General features: G+C 36.2%; 1 protein-coding gene across 2 annotated transcripts in view; it reads right to left on the bottom strand.

Moving 5' to 3' along the window:
- The window catches only part of LOC136832625 (zinc finger protein 665-like), a 184,673-nt gene that overhangs the window by 115,189 nt on the left and 60,249 nt on the right, over window positions 1–9,235 (bottom strand). The gene's annotated exons all lie outside the window — the stretch shown is intronic.

Genomic DNA, 9,235 nt, shown 5'->3' with positions numbered 1-9,235 from the left:
TATATATATATATATATATATATATATATATATATATATATATATATATATATATATATATATATATATATATATTAAATGAGGCTGATTTATACTCATGATACTTCTTCTCTCATTCTCATTCTTCTACGCCTCCTCGGGACTTTGACCTTTAACAACACAAACCATTTCCGAAAAGAACTACGAAATCTGAAAAGCAATGGGATCATGACGGGGAATGACGCCACAAATTGCCACTTAGGTCACTGCAACTGACCTCGCTGCCTCTCCCTCACATGGGCAAATGATTAAATAAAAAATGCTCGGTAGTTTCTTCGGCGCAATCGAGTTTTCTGTACAGCGTAGAATGCTCTATGAAACTCTCAGCCACGGTCCACGAAACTTTCAGCCACAGTCCGGTGGTGACAACACAAACCATTTCAAACTTTAACCTTAAATAAAATAAAAACTACTGAGGCTAGAGGGCTGCAATTTGGTATGTTTGGCGGTTGGAATGGATGATCAACAAAATTTGCCACCTCTAGCCACAGCAAGATCTGAGGCTCAGACAGTCAAAAAGCAATCTCAATAATTTTCTTTTAAAATAAACTAATACAGAACACTAAAAGCGGCCACTCCAATCCCGCAAGATCACTTAACAGATTCCTTTTTTTTTTTTTTTAACAACCTTAAGATGAGCTCTGGGGATCCTGGATCAGTTTTCCATTAGTCTAACAGCTTGATCTTGTAACTATTAATATCTTGTGGTAAACAGCAATGCTCCCGAAAATGCCTAAACCTGGACAGATTTTTTCCCCTCAAGATTCAATAACTGTGAAAAAATGAGTCTGGAGTAATCAGAACCGCTACAGCAATTCTAAAATGTTCTCTAGTTAGTGTTATTATTATCTTTATTCAGACGATGAAACCTATTTATATGGAACAAGCTTCCAAAGAATATGGTGTTCATTAGGAAGAAGAGGAGGTAGGGGGAAATACAGAAAGAAGAGATCCCACTTATTAAAAAAGAAAAAAACCAATAAATTAACAAAGAGATAAAAATTCATTAAAATGCAAGGAGAACTTCTGAAGTTCAGTGTATGTAAACCGTTTAAACGCGTTGATGATGAGTGTTCTGTGAACCACAGGAACCAGCTAATGCTCTGGAAGTATTTGCAACCCACACTTTAGCAGCCTAAGCAAAAGTCTGGCAGTTTTTAAGATCTGAGCTCTGTGGAGACCAATCATGTTAAGGGGAACATACACAATCAAATTTTATATATATAAATATAATATATATATATAGAACACGATGCGTATCAAGTACCTGGTTATTACACAACTAATTTCAAGATTCAAAAATATACCACTTCAGCCAGATACAACTCTCATAACATTAATTGTTACGACTGAGTACTCTTAACAGTGATCCCAAAGAAAAAACTTTTTATCAATCAAAAAATCAAACTAAGTTCGTCAGAATATGTGTGAGATAAAAAATTAAACTAGAGCATCACTCCATCAAAAAACTCTAACTGTTTCCTGGTCTTAATCCTGGAACAAAACATGTTTATCACTTTGCCTTATTAATCCTATTCACTGTCTCAATAAATGAAACACTGTTTTTCTAAAAATGATTCAAAGTTTATAACTAGAATTCAAATTATAATTCACAATCTGAAAAATTTACTGTTGAAAATAAACAAAAACAATGAATTCTTGAATTAAATTATGAAACAAAACTAATTCACAAAAACTTTATCAGGAATTTAAATTAATCAAGAAAATTTTTATCAAGAATTACTCAAGATTTAAAAAGAAAATCTCAATAAATGAAATCAAGTATGCAATGTTAAAAAGTATGCAATGTTAAATTAAGTATGCAATGTTAAATTACAAGAAATATTTACAATGCTATGTAAATAAATGTTACATCACAAACATAAAAAATGTAAAATATAAAGAAATTGTAAATAGAAAAACACAAAAAATACACGTAAGATTTATCAATAATGATTTCACTTGTTATTTCCTAACTTATCACACCATAACCTTTATCATACCATGGTATCAATAAGAAAATTTCACGTTACCTACACAACTGGGTAAATCACTTGCTGCAGCTGGCAAAGAATATTTTACCAGGTGTTCATAAATAACTTTGCTAAATTCAGATCTCAAAAGTTAAGTTAAAAGGACCACAAAATTTACGTTAAAAGGGAATGAGAGAGAGAGAGAGAGATGGAACCCGACTGGTCTCATTAAAAAATGAAACAAATTTTAGAAAATACGTGAAACAATTAATGATGTCATTAAAGCATTTTGAGATACAAAAAGTTCTAGAAGCAGGAGGTGACGTAAAATTTTGCATACAATGGAGAACTTCTAGAAGGAAAGTTACGTCATCCCAGCAAAACGTTTTGAACGCATCTTACAAAACATGACGTAATTGAAGGACACGTATTCTTTCTCTCAAAGTGGCGAACGTGACTCAAACAATGCATGCAACAACATGAAATCACTCGTCTCGAGCCCGTGATGAATTGGTGTTTGTTTTGCAAATCTGTCATCGAACCCAAAACAAAGCGTTCCCCTCTTATCTCAACTGATGACAACTGAAATGAAACAAGCCTTTGTGAACACACACGTGTTCACATACTACGCTTTACCAAGAAAGATATTCGTTCTAAATTACGTTACTATTAAAATTATAACAACAATTCTAAATCTATCAAGTAATCATTAGTACTTTTGAGATCTGATGTCAAACTAAATATGACACTTCAACAACCATTATCATTAAAACATAACACATGAAAAAAGCCAATGTCAATATTATAGAGGATATACATTAGAAAGCAACATCATGAAAATATAATATATATATATATATATATATATATATATATATATATATATATATATATATATATAGCATATTTATATACAGTTTATATATATATTGTAAAGTGCCATTGTTATTTCCAATAGCACATGAAAGCGCCATGTATTTAAAACTAACTCAATATTAAAACACAACATAAAATATGGTGAGTCGCAACAAGACCACCCAGACTGAGGAGCAGGGAAGCGGTGAAAAGACCCCTGGGCATTAGCGCTAGCTAAATCCTTGCAGTCTCAATGAAGAATTACCACCCGTTCTCTCTTTGCTAATTATCCTGCTTTTTTTTTGTCTTTAATTTCCCTTGGGTGCTGTCGTTCCATCTCCCTGTCCCAGCGCCTGCATTTAATTTGTGGATGTCAACACGATGCGGGGTGGAAGCCGGCACGTTAATGGACATTCACCCACACGGAACTACTGTAAGGCTGGAAGGCGGAAATGAAAAGCTATATAAGAGACACGTCAAGGGTCAAGTGTTTAGTTCGTTACCAGCCAGACTCAGAGCAGAATCCTTGCCAGGACGGTCCCTGACCACCCTACCTCTGCCCTAGTTCATCTTTGTCGTGCTAACACAGTTCCACCAAAGTGAACGTGTAAGTGTTTTCCTTGCAAACCAAGTGGCAGTGAGTTATTATGGCAGAATAGGCGGTTGTGATGCTATGTGCCTACCTGTTTGTCCACTGTGCCAATTCCTGATCTCCCAATGTGGACGATTCCTTCAAGATTAATATCTGAAGATTTATATGCCGCCGTGGCAAGAATTCCTGTATATTTAATCAATTTTAGAGGTTCTACACTATAAGGCGATTATTTTCAGAGGAAGATTAACTCTCTATATGAGAAGTTTCATCATAGATCGTAACTTATTTTGCTATTGGCGCTATCTGATTTGTGAACTAACGTAAGAGCAGTGCCAAAGACAAAGAGCTGTGAGGAGCTCCTGTGTAATATCCTTTTGATCTGTGCACTTATAGTCTAATTCGTGAAAACTTGCTTTTCCCTTATATTCCATTTATATTTACTGTTAACTTACTTCTTTTTATATGTGTGGCTCAACCAGTCAGTTGTCGTTCAAATTGTGATTAGAGCTAGAGGTACCTTTCCCCGGTACGCCCGTAAAAAAAAAAAAAAAAAAAAAAAAAAAAAATATATATATATATATATATATATATATATATATATATATATATATATATATATATATATATATATATATATATATATATATATATATATATATATATATATATATGTATATATATAACAAGACTGGATGTGATTCCTGAACAGTTTCAACTCTATTTCAGGCAACTGAGGAATGTCTGAACACAATGTAGAAATAACAATATATACGATACAGGGACAGTACAGATGAACATACAGACTGTTCCCCGAGCATATACACTGTGATTTCTAACAGTATGCGTCTTTCGTCAATAGCTCAGCAGAAAGTCGAAACCCGTCAGGACCTACACCCAGTCTCTTATTTCTTCACCTGTAGTGATGTGTGACACATGAACCGCGTGTTATGGGATTATAATCTCAAACACACAAACACAAACACACACACACACACACACACACACACACACACACACACACATATATATATATATATATATATATATATATATATATATATATATATATACATACATACATACATATATGTCTTCGTGTGTGTGTACAAACGAAAGTAAAAGAAAAACAAAAGCCGGAAATCTTAAAAGCAGTTTATTACCTTGGTGTTAGATAAATTGAGCCTAAAAGAATCCATGGATGTTGGGCGAAAGAAGAGATTTGTCCTCTATTCATGTCAATAACAGAATTTACACACCTTCATAAGTAATAATGAACCTACAAAAGGTAGCACTGCTGCAAGGCTGATGAACAACAACGACAAAAATATTAAAACTGAAACGATACTATAACTGCAGCAGATGTAGTCAACATTTTCACGAACCCATTTGTTAATTTTCCTTTTGTGAATCTCACGAGGAAGGATTTCTGACCAGCTTTCCCCGATAGCAGACGTTTATCATCTTTTTATAACCAAAAGTACATCTCATAACGTTCTTGATTGGTCCTCCCTTGTATAACTTTCCTGGTACTATCTGTTTACTAAATAGGCTAAAATGTCAATGACATCTGGAAAATGTAGAAACAAAAAAGCGCTCCCAGAATGAAAATGTCTACCAATTCCAGCAAATAAGACACAAATATAGATCGGCATTCCTTTAGCATCTACCTAGCAAGCTTTCTTCGTCCGTGGCCTACCCTACCGTCAAATTTCATTGAAATATTTCAGTTTTACTATTGAGATGGCTATTTGTCTGTCAGTCCACACTTTTTCTGTCCGCCCTCAGATCTTAATAACTACTGAGGCTAGAGGGCTGCAAATTGGTATGTTGATCATCCACCCTTCAACCACCAAACATACAAAATTGCAGCCCTCTAGCCTCAGTAGTTTTTTTTTTTTTTTTTATTTAAGGTTAAATTTAGCCATGATCGCGCATCTGGCCCGCTATAGGTGCTAACAACACAAGCCACCACCGGGCCGTGATTGAAAGTTTCATGGACCGCAGCTGAGAGTTTCATGAGTCACGGCTGAGAGTTTCATAAAGCATTATACGCTGTACAGAAAACTCGATTGCACCGAAGAAACTTCGGAGCTTTTTTTTTCTTTTGCCATGCATCTTGTTGGTAAACATACAAACAGTGAGAAAAAACTATCAAATATAAGTGACTGCACAGCCTCCGTTCAACTTCTTTAACTAGGCTCTATTCTCGAAAAGTGAGCTAAAGCGGAAATAATGATACGAGGCTGGAACATAAACGTAAGGAGGGAATAAAGTGTAAGAAGAATTAACTTTCGTACACGTCCCTGGCGCTTATACAGAACAACCTGAAGTCCCTTAGACGATGGAAAAGTCTGGAGAGTCGAATTAAAGTGCAGGGCCATGGATGCTGCTATCACTGTCTTCCCTCTGATTCCATAAGAATTAAATTTTAACATCATCTTAGAATACGCTGACACACGTAAACATTAGTATTATTATCCCTTGCAAGCAGGATGAAGTTTATTTTGAACATGGTATGGATTCTATTGACCGAAGAGAGGTAGATGCGTCATGTCATGCTGGAACTCTTTCACATCGTCAATTCTTTATTTTTCGTTACTAGCAGCAAGGGCTGAAAATAGTACGTCTTGTCGATAAGGTTGGTTTTTCAAGGAGGAAAAGACGTCGTCAAACCCTTATCACTAATCTCAGATCGGCGGTATAAAAATACCCTAAAAATTCTGATATTATCTACAGAGCAAAAATTAATATATCTTGCAAAAAAATGATTGCCTGCTGACGATGCTCTTCTCTAACGACTTTTTAATATTCAAGTTAGAAAGGTGTTCACGTGCACACTTTTATCAAATATTTTACATACTTCACTTCTGTCAGAGTTTATGATGCACAAACTGCGTAATAAACACAAATGTCACAGAGAAACTTTCAAATTACAAAACAGAATAGAAGGCCAAGCGCTGGGACCTGAGGTCATTCAGCGCTGAAAGGAAAATTGAGAGTAAAGGAGGTCTGAAAGGTGTAACAGGAGGAAAACCTCGCAGCTGCACTATGAATCAATTGTTAGGAAAGGTGGAAAGTGAGATGGAAGAAAGAGGATATGAGCGAAGGTACAGTAAAAAGAATGAAAGGGGTTGCAGCTATGGGCCGAAGGGACGCTGCAAAGAACCTTCAGTAATGCCTACAGTGCACCTTTCAAACAATAAATCAAAAATCACAGGAAGGGAATCACTTCAAACGCATTTGCCTTCGAAGTCACAAGTCTGGACTCCGCTACTAAACTACGCTATGAAGTAAATAGCTATAACAAAGGCAAGTTATTTCAGCTTACTTTCACGACACTAACTCTGCCTGGCAAGTCTGAACGCGCAAGTCATCCAGAGTTGGGTGAAGCGTGGCCCAGCTTCAGGGTAAAAGAATTGGGAACATCACATGAAATAACTGTAATAACTGCCCACTAAGAACCAATTCTTTATTAATTTAATATACTTATAATCTCAGTTTTACTGCATGAAATTTCCGGTTTGATACATCTAAGCAGGGAACAATCGCATAGAATCAATCATAAAATACCCTAAAAAGGAGTGTCGAAAGTGTTCAAAATACTCTACAGTAATTATTAAACTATTTACCCCACATATTTCTTAACTACGTAAAACATACTCTTCTTAACTACGGAAAAATACTCTTCTTAACTACGTAAACATACTCTTCTTAACTATGTAAAACATACTCAACATAACAAGCTACAGCAAAATCTGGAGAATAAGTTGGGAGACGCATCAAGAGACTTAGACTACTCACGATTGTGCTACTTCGTCACACTGCAAGTTTTCTACAATAATTCAATTGCATAATTCATTCCATTATTATCTTTAGTTAGTAAAATAACTAAAACAGAAAAAATGACTCATCTTAGTAAAATTAATTCACTTAAGAGTTCCAGAGTCTTGCATACCCACAATGAGCCACAAGAAGTTCCCTAATCTTTCTCAAGGAATTTATAATGGCATATCTTGTACCGACCGCCTTAGAAAGGCCTTTGATGCCAATATACTTGTATTTTGGGTGTTATACCGGATAACCTTATGAATTGATGAATGAATGGCTCCTTACTGCTCACGGTGTTTGCACAACTTTGTGACCTCGGCAAAGTCTAATAATTGTCATTATCTCCCCTTTAAATTAACGAACAACACAAAGAGGCCTTTAGTGCCAATGGCTCGTGCAAGAAGTATGGAGACCGGATGTCGGAGAGAGAGTTTTAAGAAGTATACGTTACCTGACAGCAAGCATAGGATGTTCTCACTCTTTAGCAGCCAATGTGGAATGAGCGTTGATCCATAAAATATAAAAGGGGCTAAACCATCTACAATTAGACATCCAAAAGGGGAATGACTTTCTTGCTGTTTGTAATGATATACTACTAATTCTAAGAACTGCTAGGAGAAGGCTAAGGAAGAGCTGAGAAAGATTAAGTTTAAGGTCAGTAATTCAGAACTTACTTTGGATCTAATCTGGCCAGCTATGTCAGAGCTGACAATCAACTCATTGGTCTGGTAAAACTATTTTAATAATAATAATAATTGATCCACTCTAGTTTGCTCTAAACATCCACACAGCGAAAAGGTCTGACCTGTGATTTACCTGTAGCCTGTATATTAGTTTTAGTACTAATACAAAAGGAAATTTTTTTTTTAGTTTTAGTACTAATACAAAAGGAAATTTTTTTTTAAGTCGGGAAAGGTGGACTGTCAAAGTACTTATGCTATTCTGCAAGTTAGTTTTAAATAACATCTGAAGAGGAAGTTGATTTTGGTGATTTTTTCTTCTTTGAGACGGAAAGTACTATGACAGGGCATTGTGGTTATTACAATTACTTATGTCTCTGGTAAAAAGTGACCAGTAGATTCTATATATCTATTCCTGAAGGCTTCTGTCACTTTGAGAATAAACCTTTAGTTAAGATGAACGAAGAACGTTAACAGTCAGATAGATGACAGGACAGAGTGAGAAATGTTATAATCAAGGGAAACTCCAGAAGTTCCATAAATAAATGAGATGATGAAAGGGAGATGGAGATGGCTTGGACATGTCTTTCGCATAACCCCTGAGAGAATATTGGGCTTCTGAGGGCGCCCGAAGAGCTGGAAGGCCGAGACCTGCTTGGATGCGAACTTTGAGACAGGAGGATGAGATCTAGTGGAGATTTGTGGAAGATAAAGCACAGGAGAGACTTTGGCGTCAGAATTTCACAGAGGCCCTTTGCGCCACTCAGCGGTGGAGGCGATAATGATGATCATGATGATTTTGCTTGAGCGGCTATATGGAATATAGTATTTAGGCCAAAGGCCAAGCGCTGGGACTTGTGAGATCATTCAGCGCTGAAAGGAAAATTGAGATTAGAGAGGTTTTAAATGTGTAACAGGAGGAAAACCTCGCAGCTGCACTATGAAACAATTGTTAGGAGAGGGTTGACGAAAGTAAGACAAGAGAGAGCGAATATGAACGGAGGTACAGTAAACGAAATGAAAGGGGTTGCATCCAAGGGCTGCTGCAAAAAACCTTAAGTGATGCCTACAGTGCACAACATGAGGTGCACTGACGGCGATACTCCCCTACGGGATTGAGCAGCTAGCCTATATTAAATATAAATGAAATAAAGAACACTGCAGTTAAGCATGCAGAAACCTAACACCCATAAACAAGCACACGATGCATAAGGGGTGAACTTGCTCCAAACATCAGGCAACCTACCGCTAAAAATTCACCGCGC

This window comes from Macrobrachium rosenbergii, chromosome 50 (assembly GCF_040412425.1).
Source record: "Macrobrachium rosenbergii isolate ZJJX-2024 chromosome 50, ASM4041242v1, whole genome shotgun sequence".
NCBI lineage: Eukaryota > Metazoa > Arthropoda > Malacostraca > Decapoda > Palaemonidae > Macrobrachium > Macrobrachium rosenbergii.
The sequence above is the reverse complement of the archived record's forward strand: the minus strand, read 5'-3'. Positions and strand labels throughout refer to the sequence as shown.